The sequence below is a fragment of the Bos grunniens genome, chromosome 19, assembly GCF_055505025.1.
Source record: "Bos grunniens cultivar Pamir isolate PY7600 chromosome 19, Bosgru_T2T1.0, whole genome shotgun sequence".
Classification (NCBI taxonomy): domain Eukaryota; kingdom Metazoa; phylum Chordata; class Mammalia; order Artiodactyla; family Bovidae; genus Bos; species Bos grunniens.
Window position 1 is genome coordinate 2,694,856 of NC_141183.1, and position 11,709 is coordinate 2,706,564.

General features: G+C 43.9%; 1 long non-coding RNA gene across 1 annotated transcript; it reads left to right on the forward strand.

The window, feature by feature from the left end:
• Positions 1-249: 249 nt before the first annotated feature.
• Positions 250-11,297, forward strand: LOC147350959 (uncharacterized). The gene is made up of 3 exons (XR_015147084.1): positions 250-402; positions 3,496-3,607; positions 10,465-11,297. It is a non-coding gene; the product is annotated as an uncharacterized LOC147350959 (long non-coding RNA).
• Positions 11,298-11,709: the final 412 nt, after the last annotated feature.

An 11,709-nucleotide genomic window follows, 5' to 3' on the forward strand; every position in this document is an offset into this window, starting at 1 on the left:
AAACCCTCTCATCCTGGGCCAGGTTCTGAGCCAAACGAAGGCAGGATATTTTCTAGAAGCTTATTAAATGTTTGACCCAAGTGAAACAGTCCTGTATTTGTTATAAAATGCTTCTCAGGCTCCCACAGCTCCAATGATATGGATGGGTTTAAGCAGAGTGACATGGGAGAGAATGTTCATGACTGCTGCTCACGCTGACTAATGGGAGATACAGGGTGGGACTGCCTGAACCATCATTTTTCTTATTACAGGCACCCACATCTATGGCTTTGATCTCCACTGCAGACAGCGTTCTGCTCCATCTCAGAAGAGGTTGCCGTGTGTGCCCCATTAGCTGGCCTTTGGAATAAACTCACAACAGACCTTGCGGCTAGAATTCCACCACTGACCATTCGCAAAGAGGTAAGTTGTAAGTGCTTTGCATCACTTCCAAATATTTCTTTCAACAGAGAACAGTTGTTTTTTGCTTTTAATCTATTAGCTAATATTACCATCTGCTTTGGTCCTAATAAGGTTTAGAGTTTGGGCCTTAATCATGAAGTGTTTTGCCAAAGTCCCCTTTTTTCTTCCAGTCATTGAAGGAATTGCAATTTTAAGCCTGGGTAGACTTTGTAAAAGATGTTTTTAAACGTTGGCGTTACACCCTTGCTGCTGATGATAATAACACTCATATCTGCGATTCGAAACCTGATTTTAGATAAAGATGCACGATTGAACCACAACTGTAATCACTTGGGAGGAGATGTTAATCCATCTTCCGTGGGATTTTTTAAGATATTTATTTGGTGCACTGGTCTTAGTGGCGGCATTAGGAATCTTCATCTTCAGCGTGGCGTGAGGATCTTCAGTTGTGGCGCGGGGGTCAAACCCAGGCGCCCGCATTGAGAGAGCAGAGATCTGACCACCGAACCACCAGGGAAGGCCCTCCATGGGACTGTTTTCTGCTAGTATGTATTTTTAATCTGGGGGCCAGTCACATGCATTTCTGAGGTAAAGGGAAGGTGTTTTGCCATTATAGGGGACAGCATAAATATACCTGGCTCTTGTAAAGGTAGAAAGTGTGGCTCGTTGGCCACTGTGTTTTAATTGGACTCAGGTTTAGAATCCCAGTCCTGACTAAGGCAGGCAGGTTGGCAGACTGAATAGCCTGGGGCCTGTGGTCAAAGTCCTGAGACAAAAGCCAAGATCTGTCCCCAGCTAGCTGGCTGTCCCTGGGTGAGCCCCTTCAGACCTCACAGACTCAGTGCCCAACGTCCCATCTCTTACCTGAGATTCGTCCTCACAGCTGATCTCAATGAACCATTGACTTAACATTTATGGGACTAGTTTGTAAACAGTCCTGTGTAAGGTGGAGTGTGCCATGCTCAGTCGTGTCGACTCTTTGTGACCCCACGGACCGTAGCCCTCCAGGCTCCTCTGCCCATGAGATTTCCCAGGCAAGAATCCTGGAGTGGGTTGCCATGCCCTTCTCCAGGGGGTCTTCCCGTCTCAGGGATCAAACCCACATCTCCTCTGTTGCCTGCATTGGCAGGCGAATTCTTTACCACTGAGCCACCTGCGTGGGGGATACCCTGCTTGTTGACTAAAATAATGACTGAGCCACAAGACCCATGTTGTAGGGAGTTTAGAAGAATATTCTAAAGAGTTATTAAATAACACAATATGGAAAAATTAAACACCTATTTGTATTTATTTTCTATGACTTCATAACAAATGACTACAAATGTGTGTGTAAGCTTAGTCACTCAGTCGTGTGTCTGACTCTTTGCAACCCTTTGGACTGTAACCCACCAGGCTCCTCGGTCCGTGGGATTCTCCAGGCAAGAATCCTGGAGTGGGTTGCCATGCCCTCCTCCAGGGGATCTTCCTGAATCAAGGGTCAAACCCACGTCTGCTGTGTCCTGCATTGCAGGCAGATTTTTTACCTGCTGAGCCATCAGGGAAGCCCCAGTGACCACCAACTTTATGGCTTAAAGCAACACACATTTGTTATCTAACAGGTTCCATGGTGAGGAATCTGGGCTTGGTTTAGCTGGGTTGTCTGGAAAGTTACATCAAGGTGTTGGTCGGAGCTGGGGTCTCATCTGGAGGCTTGACTGGGGTGGATCTGCTACCCAAACCATTCAGTGTGCTGGCAGAATTCAGCTCTCTGTGGCTGTAGAACAGAGGAGGCTTTTGCTTCTTGCTGTCTGTTGACCAGGGGCTGCTCACAGCTCTAAGGATTGCCATAGCTCTGTGTCATCTGGTACCCCCGTCAGGCTTTTACCTGAAAGCTTATTCCCTCAACCTGGCAGAAGAGAGAGTCTTCAGCATGAGACTGCTTGCTAGCAGAGCGATTTTATATAATGTGATCATGGCAGTGTCATCACCTTTGTCACGTACTGAGCATCATCACAGGAGAGACAGCAGCCCTCTGCAGTTTCCGTGGGCAGAGGCAAGTCACGGCTACCACCATCCTCAGGGGGAGAAGGCCTCTCAAAGGCACGAACGCCTGAGAGCAGGGGTCATGTGGCTGCCTTAGCGTCTGTCCACCAAATGCTTCATTTTTAGGTCTCTGTGTTAAATATACTTATCAGAGCATTTCTTCAATTTGTAGACTACAGAATTTAGGTATTGACTTCCCAACCTTTCAAGCAGACCCAACTGTGGACACTAACAAATCGTCATACAAAAATAGACTATGTCACATTCCCACAAAGTACAAAATAGACAGAATATTCTACTTCTCAGCCAGAGCTGGGTGTCCATCCTCTAAAACAAGATGAAGATCTTCTTAAAAAAACAATTATTTATTTGCTGTCTTGGTTGTGGCATGTCGAATCGTTAGTTGAGTCATGTGGGATCCAGTTCCTTGACCAGGAATGGAACCTGGGCCCCCTGCATTGGGAGCACAGAGTCTCAGCCACTGGGCCACCAGGAGCGTCCCAGAGGTCATCTTGATTTCAGTGAAGTTGGGTCATTAAGATGAGTGTTGCCCGTGGGACTAGCAACCTTGTGATATCCCCCTAGCGTCCTTCTCCATCATCCTCCACCTTGCTGTGGGCTCTGGGAGGCTGACCATTCTAGATTCGATCAGGTCCTTTGAATTTCCTTTGGGCTCAGCCAGTGGGAGGCCACAGTGGGAGTGAAGAGAGAAGGGCTGGGTCACCTTTGTGTCCTGTGTCCCCCTCTCTGTGGGGTCTGCTTAGGCTGCCCTTGTCTGTCCCCACCCCCCCACCCCCGGCCCCCGCCCCCATGCTATCTCCTCCTCCCGTCTCTCCAGGAGCCCTCCTGTCAGGACTCGGAAACTGCTCTCTTCCCCATCTACTGAGCCACTGATTACAGCTTGGGTGTTACTAGCCCTGGGGGTGCTGACTGCCCTGTGTGTGTGTACTTGTGTGTGTGTGTGTGTGTGTGATTTCTCTGACCTCTGCCCACAACTTTGCTAATAATTCCTCCATTAAATCTTCCTCAAATTACCACAAATCAAATGTTGCATTTTTTTTTTTCTTGCAGAATCTCTGGCAAATATATCCCTCAAGGAATTTAAGTTTCATAAACACAGGGGTTTGTGCATAAAGGGCAATGAAAAGATTGTTGAACAATTGAGAAAAAAGATCCTTTACCAGTAAGTGTGTTATTTTTCCTCTTCAGTAGATCTTGAGGGGCTTCCTCTGCCTTACAGAGTTCTATAAACTTTCTTTCTTTCTTTTTTTTCAAGTTTTTATTAAATTTATTGCAATGTTGCTTCCGTTTTATGTTCTGAGTTTTTGGCCACAAGGCATGTGGGATCTCAGCTCCCCAGCCAGGGATCGAACCCTCACTCGCTGCATTGGAAGGCCGTCTTAACCACTGGACCACTGAGGAAGTCCTTGCCTTGCAGAGTTCTTGAGGAACTTGAGGAGCGTCAATATAATGGCTCATATTTCCTGGAAAATCTTCTGAGAGGCTTGAGATGATTGATTGTTTATTCCAGAAAAGATAAGGACATTGCATTTTACAGAAGTTGTCCCTTACTCTTATCCAGTAAACAGAGAGGGGGCGACTGGGGAGCAAGGTGTGTGCATGCAACAGACAGCACTCACTTCTGTGTTCACTGATGTCAGAGTCCGTGTGTGTCTTTGGTGGAAAAAGCAACAGTGCAGGGGCAAAGGGCATCATATTAAAGGATTATCGTAGCATGCTTGAAAAGGACAAAATAAATATGAATATTGGATAAAGCTAAAATGTAAAAAAAATTAAGCCTGCTATAAAGAAAATCTAAGTAAAAATATGTGAGATGGTAGGATAAACACTTGAGGCAATGTGAAAAGTTTGATTTTTTAAGATAATTTGAAGGGAATTTGGCTGAATATTCCATATTGCCTTGTGGATGGAAACTGGGAAGCGACCAAGGATTAAATCAATAATTTTGGAGTCTTATTATGGCTCTCATGGTGTATAGGGCTATCTCATCATATTCTGGGGTTAATATTTGCTCAGTGGTGTCTGATTGATGAGAGATTGCTGAGATTTCTCAAACATCTGTTTTGATCATGCAGATATGAGTTATCTTAGCTGAAAATAGGAAATAAGCAGGGGCCAGATTTCTGGGTTTTATCTGCATTCTTTTCTCCTATTAGTTTTGACATTTACAGACACACGATATGCCGGACCGACATGGGACCTTGGAGGGTGAAACCCGTTTCTAGATGTGGAGTCATTTTGTTTGTTTGTTGGCCAGCTCACGGCCCCTTTTCTCCCCGCTTGCTTCCCGCGCTGCTGGAAAAGTAGGACACACCGTGTCAAGGCTACAAATCCGAGCTCCTCTGTAGACACGCAGTCTGAGGTTCAGAGGAGCAAGGACCTGACTCTGGGACGCTTCACAGACATCGTTAGTTTGTTTGTTTTTAATTAATTTTTTAGTGGAGAACAGTTGCTCTACAGTGTTGTGTTAGTTTCTGACACGCAACAGAACGAATCAGCCGTTTGTGTTATTGTTCAGTCACTCAGTCGTGTCCGTCTCTTTGCAACCCCAAGAACTGTAGCCCACCAAGTTCCTCTGTCCATGTGATTTCCCAGGCAAGAGTACTGGAGTGGGTTGCCTTTTCCTTCTCCAGAGTATCTTCCTGACCCGGGGATGGAACCCATGTCTTCCGCATTGGCAGGCGGGTTTTTTACCACTGAGCTGCCGTGGAAGCCCGGATCAGCCATACATAAACATACATCCCTGCCCTTTTGGACTCCCTTCCCATCAGGTCACCACAGTGCATTGAACAGAGTTCCCTGGGCTATACAGCAGGTTCTCATTACTTATCTATTTTATCCATAGTATCAGATTGGGACGGACACATAAGCACTATTGATATCCTGAGAAACGCTTTTTGGTCAAGAGGAGTTAAGCAAAAATACACTCTGAGGTTAATCTCAGGTATATTTTCTTCTTTAACAGGGGTGCAACAGATACATGTAAATGGTTCAAAATATTTCCAGTGGCCACTGCTATAAACATGCATTTCCACAGAACTTAGAGTTAAAATTGTTGTTATCATGCAGTTGGTAAGTCACGTCTGACTCTTTATGACCCAGTGGAACTGCAGCATGCCAGGCTTCCCTGTCTTTCACTATTGCCTGGAGTTCGCTCAACTCATGGCCGTTGAGTCAAGGATGCCATTCAACCAGCTTATCCTCTGTTTTTCCTTCTCCTCCTGCCCTCAATCTTTCCCAGCATCAGGGTCTTTTCCAACGAGTTGACTCTTCACATCAGGTGGCCCAAGTACTGGAACTTCAGCTTCAGCATCAGCCCTTCTGATATATTCAGCTCAATTGAATATTCAGGCTTGATCTCCTTTAGGATGGACTGGTTTGATCTCCTTGCTGTCCAAGGGACTCTCAAGAGTCTTCTCCAACACCATAGTTAGAAAACATCAATTCTTTGGCGCTCAAACTTCTTTACAGTCCAACTCTCACATCCACCCATGACTACTGGAAAGACCATAGCTTTGACTATTTGGATCTTTGTTGGCATAAGATCCAATAATTTCTTGCTATGGCCACCATGAACGTGGAAATGGGTTTTATCCCTCTTAATAGTCACAATAATAAACTGCGTGGCCTCTGAAGGCGCTAAGAGACGAAAGCAGATATCAGTTCAGAGTGGTTGTATTCTCAGAGCACACTTTTGCCTTAAAGCAAGCGTGCCTAGGAGACGAAAGCAGATATCAGTTCAGAGTGGTTGTATTCTCAGAGCACACTTTTGCCTTAAAGCAAGCGTGCTTAAGAGACGAAAGCAGATATCAGTTCAGAGTGGTTGTATTCTCAGAGCACACTTTTGCCTTAAAGCAAGCGTGCCTAATGAGCTGCCCGAAGCAGCTGTCACTGATGGAGCCATGCTGCCTCCGAATCAGCTACTACTTGGGACCAACTGTGAAACGTTCAAAAGGAAGCTCTCATCTTTCTGAGTCATCAAGAACTTGAGCATTTATTTTCAAGTCCAACCTGCAAGCAGAAGCAGTAAGACGAGTCAATACCAAAAGCAAAAGGGAGACCACATTGACCAAACCATCAGCACCGCCAAGTTCAGACGCCTCCAGCTTTGCGGCAGGATTCAGGGAGGTCTTACCCATCAGAACCAGTTCCCCCTTCTTCTTAATTTCCCTTTCATGGACTCTGCCTCTGGGCATACGAAAGTGTCCTTCCATGCAATGGGGACTTAGCTTATTTGTGTGTGGGGGTAAGGCAGCCTTTGATAAATATAAAACCCCATCATTATCTCATTTTGGTGTATTCTGAGATTTTCCTAAACAGATGTCATGGAAAATTCATTGAGAAAGAACATAACTTGTTGCAAAAGTAACCCACAGATTTTATCTTTCTCTTTTCCCTTAGGAGTTCAAAGCTGGGAGCAAAGGGCTTGATTGAGATAGGCCTTAGAAGAGAAAGAACTGGACGGTCAGCATGTGGCCTTGACAGGGTGGTAGGAAGTGAATTGTTTGGGATGGAAACTTAAATGCTGTCGATGCCCTGGGATCGGGTTTGGCACTGCAGATCGTCTTATTTTCTTGCAGTATTAAACCGTTCTCATTTTGAATATCACTGCGCTTCCTGTAGTAAGAGGGTGCCGGCATGAGCAGAAGACACAGTTGCGTTTACTTTCCTACATAATAGACTGGCTTTTCCCTCGAACTATGGAGAGGCCCTCCTCAAACCTCTGATCACAGAACTTTGGTAAATAATTTGACAATTTGTCTTAAACATACATTTGCCATATGACCCAGCCATTTTAACCCTTGATGTTTACCCAAGAAACATGAAATTTGGGGTGTACAGAAAAACCTATATGCGAATGGTCGGCACACTTTTTTTTCCCAGTCGCCAAATCCTGGGTACAGTCCAGATAGTGTCCATTTAGTGGCCGGATAAACAAACCATGTTACATCCACACAATTAAACTGATGCCTTAATCAACAGGAAATGGCAACCCACTCCAGTATTCTTGCCTGGGAAATCCCATGGACAAAGGAGCCTGGCCAGACTACAGTCCATGGGGTTGCAAAGAGTCAGACACAACTTAGCAACTGAACAACAACAAATATACGTATTTGCACACACACACACACACACACACACACACACACACGGTCTTCCCAGGTGGCACTAGCGATAAAGATCCCACCTACCGATGCAGGAGATGGAAGAGACGGGGGTTCCATCCCTGAGTCGAGAAGGTCCCCTGGAGGAGGAAATGGCAACCCACTCCAGTAGTCTCGTCTGGAGAGTCCCATGGACAGAGGAGCCTGGTGGGCTACAGTCCATAGGGTGGCAGAGTCAGACATGACTGAATGATTTAGCACGCATGCACACATACACACACACATACATACAGTTACTACAGAGTTATTCCCCAGCATTTCTTTTTCAAACTGGAATTGAAATCCAGTAGCATAGCTTCAGCTTACATGTTCCCCAAAGAGAATTTGACTCTAAGAAGTGTAGAGAAAGAGTGGGCTTGCATCTTTGTTAAAAACATCAGTCTGAGATAAAGTGCTTCGGGCAAATTCTCTGTGTCATCATATTGGTCTCTGACTCTCCTAGCTACTTCCTGCCTCCTGCCTGAAGCATGTCCAGTGGCTTCCTTACTCCGACTCTGATAATCTGTGAATCATCAGATTCGGCAGATTACCTGTTCACCACATTCCTAACGCACTCTTTTAGGGACTGGAGATTCATCAGCTGAAATGGGTAGAATCCATCATCCACCAAGCAACCTGAATTTGATGTTTGTAATATTCAGGAGTCAAAAGTCTTTACCTTTAACTTTCTTGTTTACTGGTTACTGAAAGCTTCCTAATTCAGCTGTTTCAACTAGTAATTAAAGTTGATTTGAAAAGCATAGAAAAGTAGAATCAATGAAAAAAAAAAAAGCAGTATCCATTTGGTGGCCTCAGTCATTTCTGACACTGCTTTTCTGATTTATAACTCAAAAGAACTTGTGTCTTTTGCAAGCTGAGATTCTGGAAACTGACATTTTCACTTTCGTTTTCAACTTCATAAAACTGTAGGCAACAAACACTAATTTGTCCATTTGAATGTAACACATGGAAAGTAGAAGTGCTGAGACACTAGGCAGGAACATCCTGTCAGGTCCTGGGATGCGTGGTAAGAACATTCTGTCTCTCACGAAAGAACTGTGAGTGTGTGACATCGATTATTTAACTAGACAAACATCTTCCAAGCATGCTGGAGCCAGGGGTTCTCCAGAACTCTGAGAAAGGAACTGTATGTAGTAATGAAGCACTATCTGTCCATCCAAGGCGTTTATCCTAAGTAACATCACCACCCAAGCAGAATCGTCAGCCTCCAGTTCCATTTTGTGCTCATTTAAAGCTGCATTGATGAGTCTGTTCACCCCTGGAGATCCTGCAGGTTCCATTTCAGATCACAGCATGAGGGCTGCAGTAAAGTGAGTTGTGCAAACTTTCTGGTTTTCCAGTGCGTATAGAAAGGATACTTTGACGATACTGTCTATTAAGTCTATTAAGTGCGCAAGAGCAGCATGTCTAAAACAAATGTGTGCTGAGTCGTTCAGTCATGTCCAACTCTCTGTGACCCCATGGACTGTAGGCTTCCAGGCTCTTCTGTCCACAGGATTCTCCAGGCAAGAATACTGGAGTGGGTTGTCATGCCCTCCTCCAGGGGATCTTCCCAATCCAGGATCGAGCCCAGGTCTCGCGCATTGCAGGTGGATTCTTTACCGTCTGAGCCAGCAGGGAAGCCTGAGAATACTGGAGTGGGTAGCCTATCCCTTCTCCAGGGGATCTTGCTGACCCAGGAATCAAACCAGGGTCTCCTGCGTTGCAGGCGAATTCTTTACCAACTTAAAAATTAGTTTATTGCTTTAAAAAAAATGCTATTATCTGAGCCTTCTGCAAGTCCTAAGAGTAAGATCAAAGATGACAAATATATACTATAACAAATATACTAATAATGAAAAAGTTTGAAATATTTCAAAAATACCAAAATGAGATATGGAGACGCAAAGTGAGCAGATGCTTTGGAAAGATGATGCTGATAGACCTACTTGATACAGGGTTGCCTCAAACCTTCAATCTGTGAAAAACACAGTCTTTGTAACAGGCAATGAAGCAAAGCCCGATAAAGTACAGTAAGTACTGTATTTCTTTGTGTTGACACCAATAATCCAGAGTTTCTAACACCTTTCCTGCAAGAATTTGAAGAACCTCTAATTCTAGGATAAAACATGGTTATGCAGGACTTGAGTGTTTCACCCTTGAATGGGATTTTCTCATTTGAAGTAATTTTGACCAGATTTAGCTTTTTGTTCATCTTTATTTTTCTAAATAGCGATTTAGAAAAACACAAATGAGATCCATGGGCCTCTTACTATTTTACTTTGCTATAAGGAATGAAAGTATCATAATAAAATCTGAATTACTTACATTGAGTGTGGACTTCTTAGCCAATTAGCAGTTTCCCTTATCCTAAGAAAAACCACTTGAGAACCTTAAAATTATGTTGGATTCTTTTAAATCTGTGACTCAAACTTTTTAGCAAAGAGTGAGTCCATGCTTTAAAGGAGATTAAAAATATTCATAAAATTAACTCGAGCTTTTGTAGACATCATACAGTTTGGATTTTCCTCTTCTCTGACCTCATAAATATTTTCATGTGCTAAGTGTACGTGGATATGAAACACAGATTAAAATAAACATACACTATTCAACAAAAAAGGAAAAGGCTTAGTAAAGAGATGACTTTGAATAGAAAAGACTGGTCAGGGCCAATAAGGACCACCGACTTGGAAGCTCCTGTTTTGGAGTCTGACAGGTATATGTTTGAATGACAGTTTTATCAGGGCAGATACTATAATTTAACCACCTCAGTCTGTTTTTTTTTCTTTCCTTGGCGGAAATAAAACTCCCATACATGTGTCAGCTTTCTTTTAGGCTTACGCACATCTAAAAACAATACCTTTTCTACTCCTAGGCACATATCCAGAGAAGACCATAACTGAGAAAGATACATGCATCCCAGCGTCCATAGCAGCACCACTCACAACAGCTAAGACCTGGAAGCAACCGAACTATCCATCAACCGAGGAATGGCTAAAGAAGATGCGGCATATGTATATGATGGAATATTACTCAACCATAAAAAGTAATGAAGTAATACCATTTGCAGGGACATGGATGAAACTCGAGATTATCATAACAAGTGAAGTAAATCAGACAGAGAAAGACAAATATATGATATCACTTGCATGTGGAATATTAAAAAATGATAGAAATGAACTTATTTGTGAAACAGATTTACAGACTTTGAAAACAAACTTATGATTACCAAGGGGGAAACACAGAGGGAAGGGATAAATTAGGAGTTTGGGATTGACATGTATATGCTACTAGATATAAAATAGATAACAAGGACCTACTGTACAGCACAGGAAACTCTGTTCCATATTCTATAATAATCCAAGTGTTCATCACTCAGTCGTGTCCTACTCTTTGTGACCCTATGGACTCTAGCCCACGAGGCTCCTCTGTCCATGGAATTCTCCAGGCAAGAATACTGGAGTGGGTTGCTATTTCCTTCTCCAGGGGATCTTCCTGACCCAGGGACTGAACCCAGGTCTCTCACATTGCAGGCATAGTCTTTACTGACTGAGCCACCAGGGAAGACCTGTAATAACCTAAATGGGAAAAAACTTGAAAACGAACAGATACACGTGTATGTGTAACTGAACCACTTGCCACACACCTGAAACTAATCAACTCTAGACCAATATAAAATAAAAATCAAATTAAAAATAATTTTAAAAAGCTCACTTTCCAAGATTTCCTTGCAGTCTGCTGTTGTTTCATCACTAAGCCATGTCCAGCTCTTCATGACCCCGTGGACTGGAGCCGGCCAGGTTCCACTGTCTACGGGATTTCCCAGGAGGGGGTTGCCATGCCCTTCTCCAGGGGATCCTCCCGACCCAGGGATCAAACCTGCGTCTCTATGTCTCCTGCTTTGGCAGGCGGATTCTTCACCGCTGAGCCGCCCGGGAATCCTTGCACTTAGTGTGCCCTAATGAAGTAAGTTTGGTCTTACTTAATATGTAAGTGAAACGTGTGTATTCACTTACACATACATACCATACATTCGTGGTTTATGTAAGTGAAAACGGTGGTGTGACTTCCTGGAAGGAGGAAGCGTGTGCTTCCCTCCTTTTCTTCCCTTCCTTCTAGT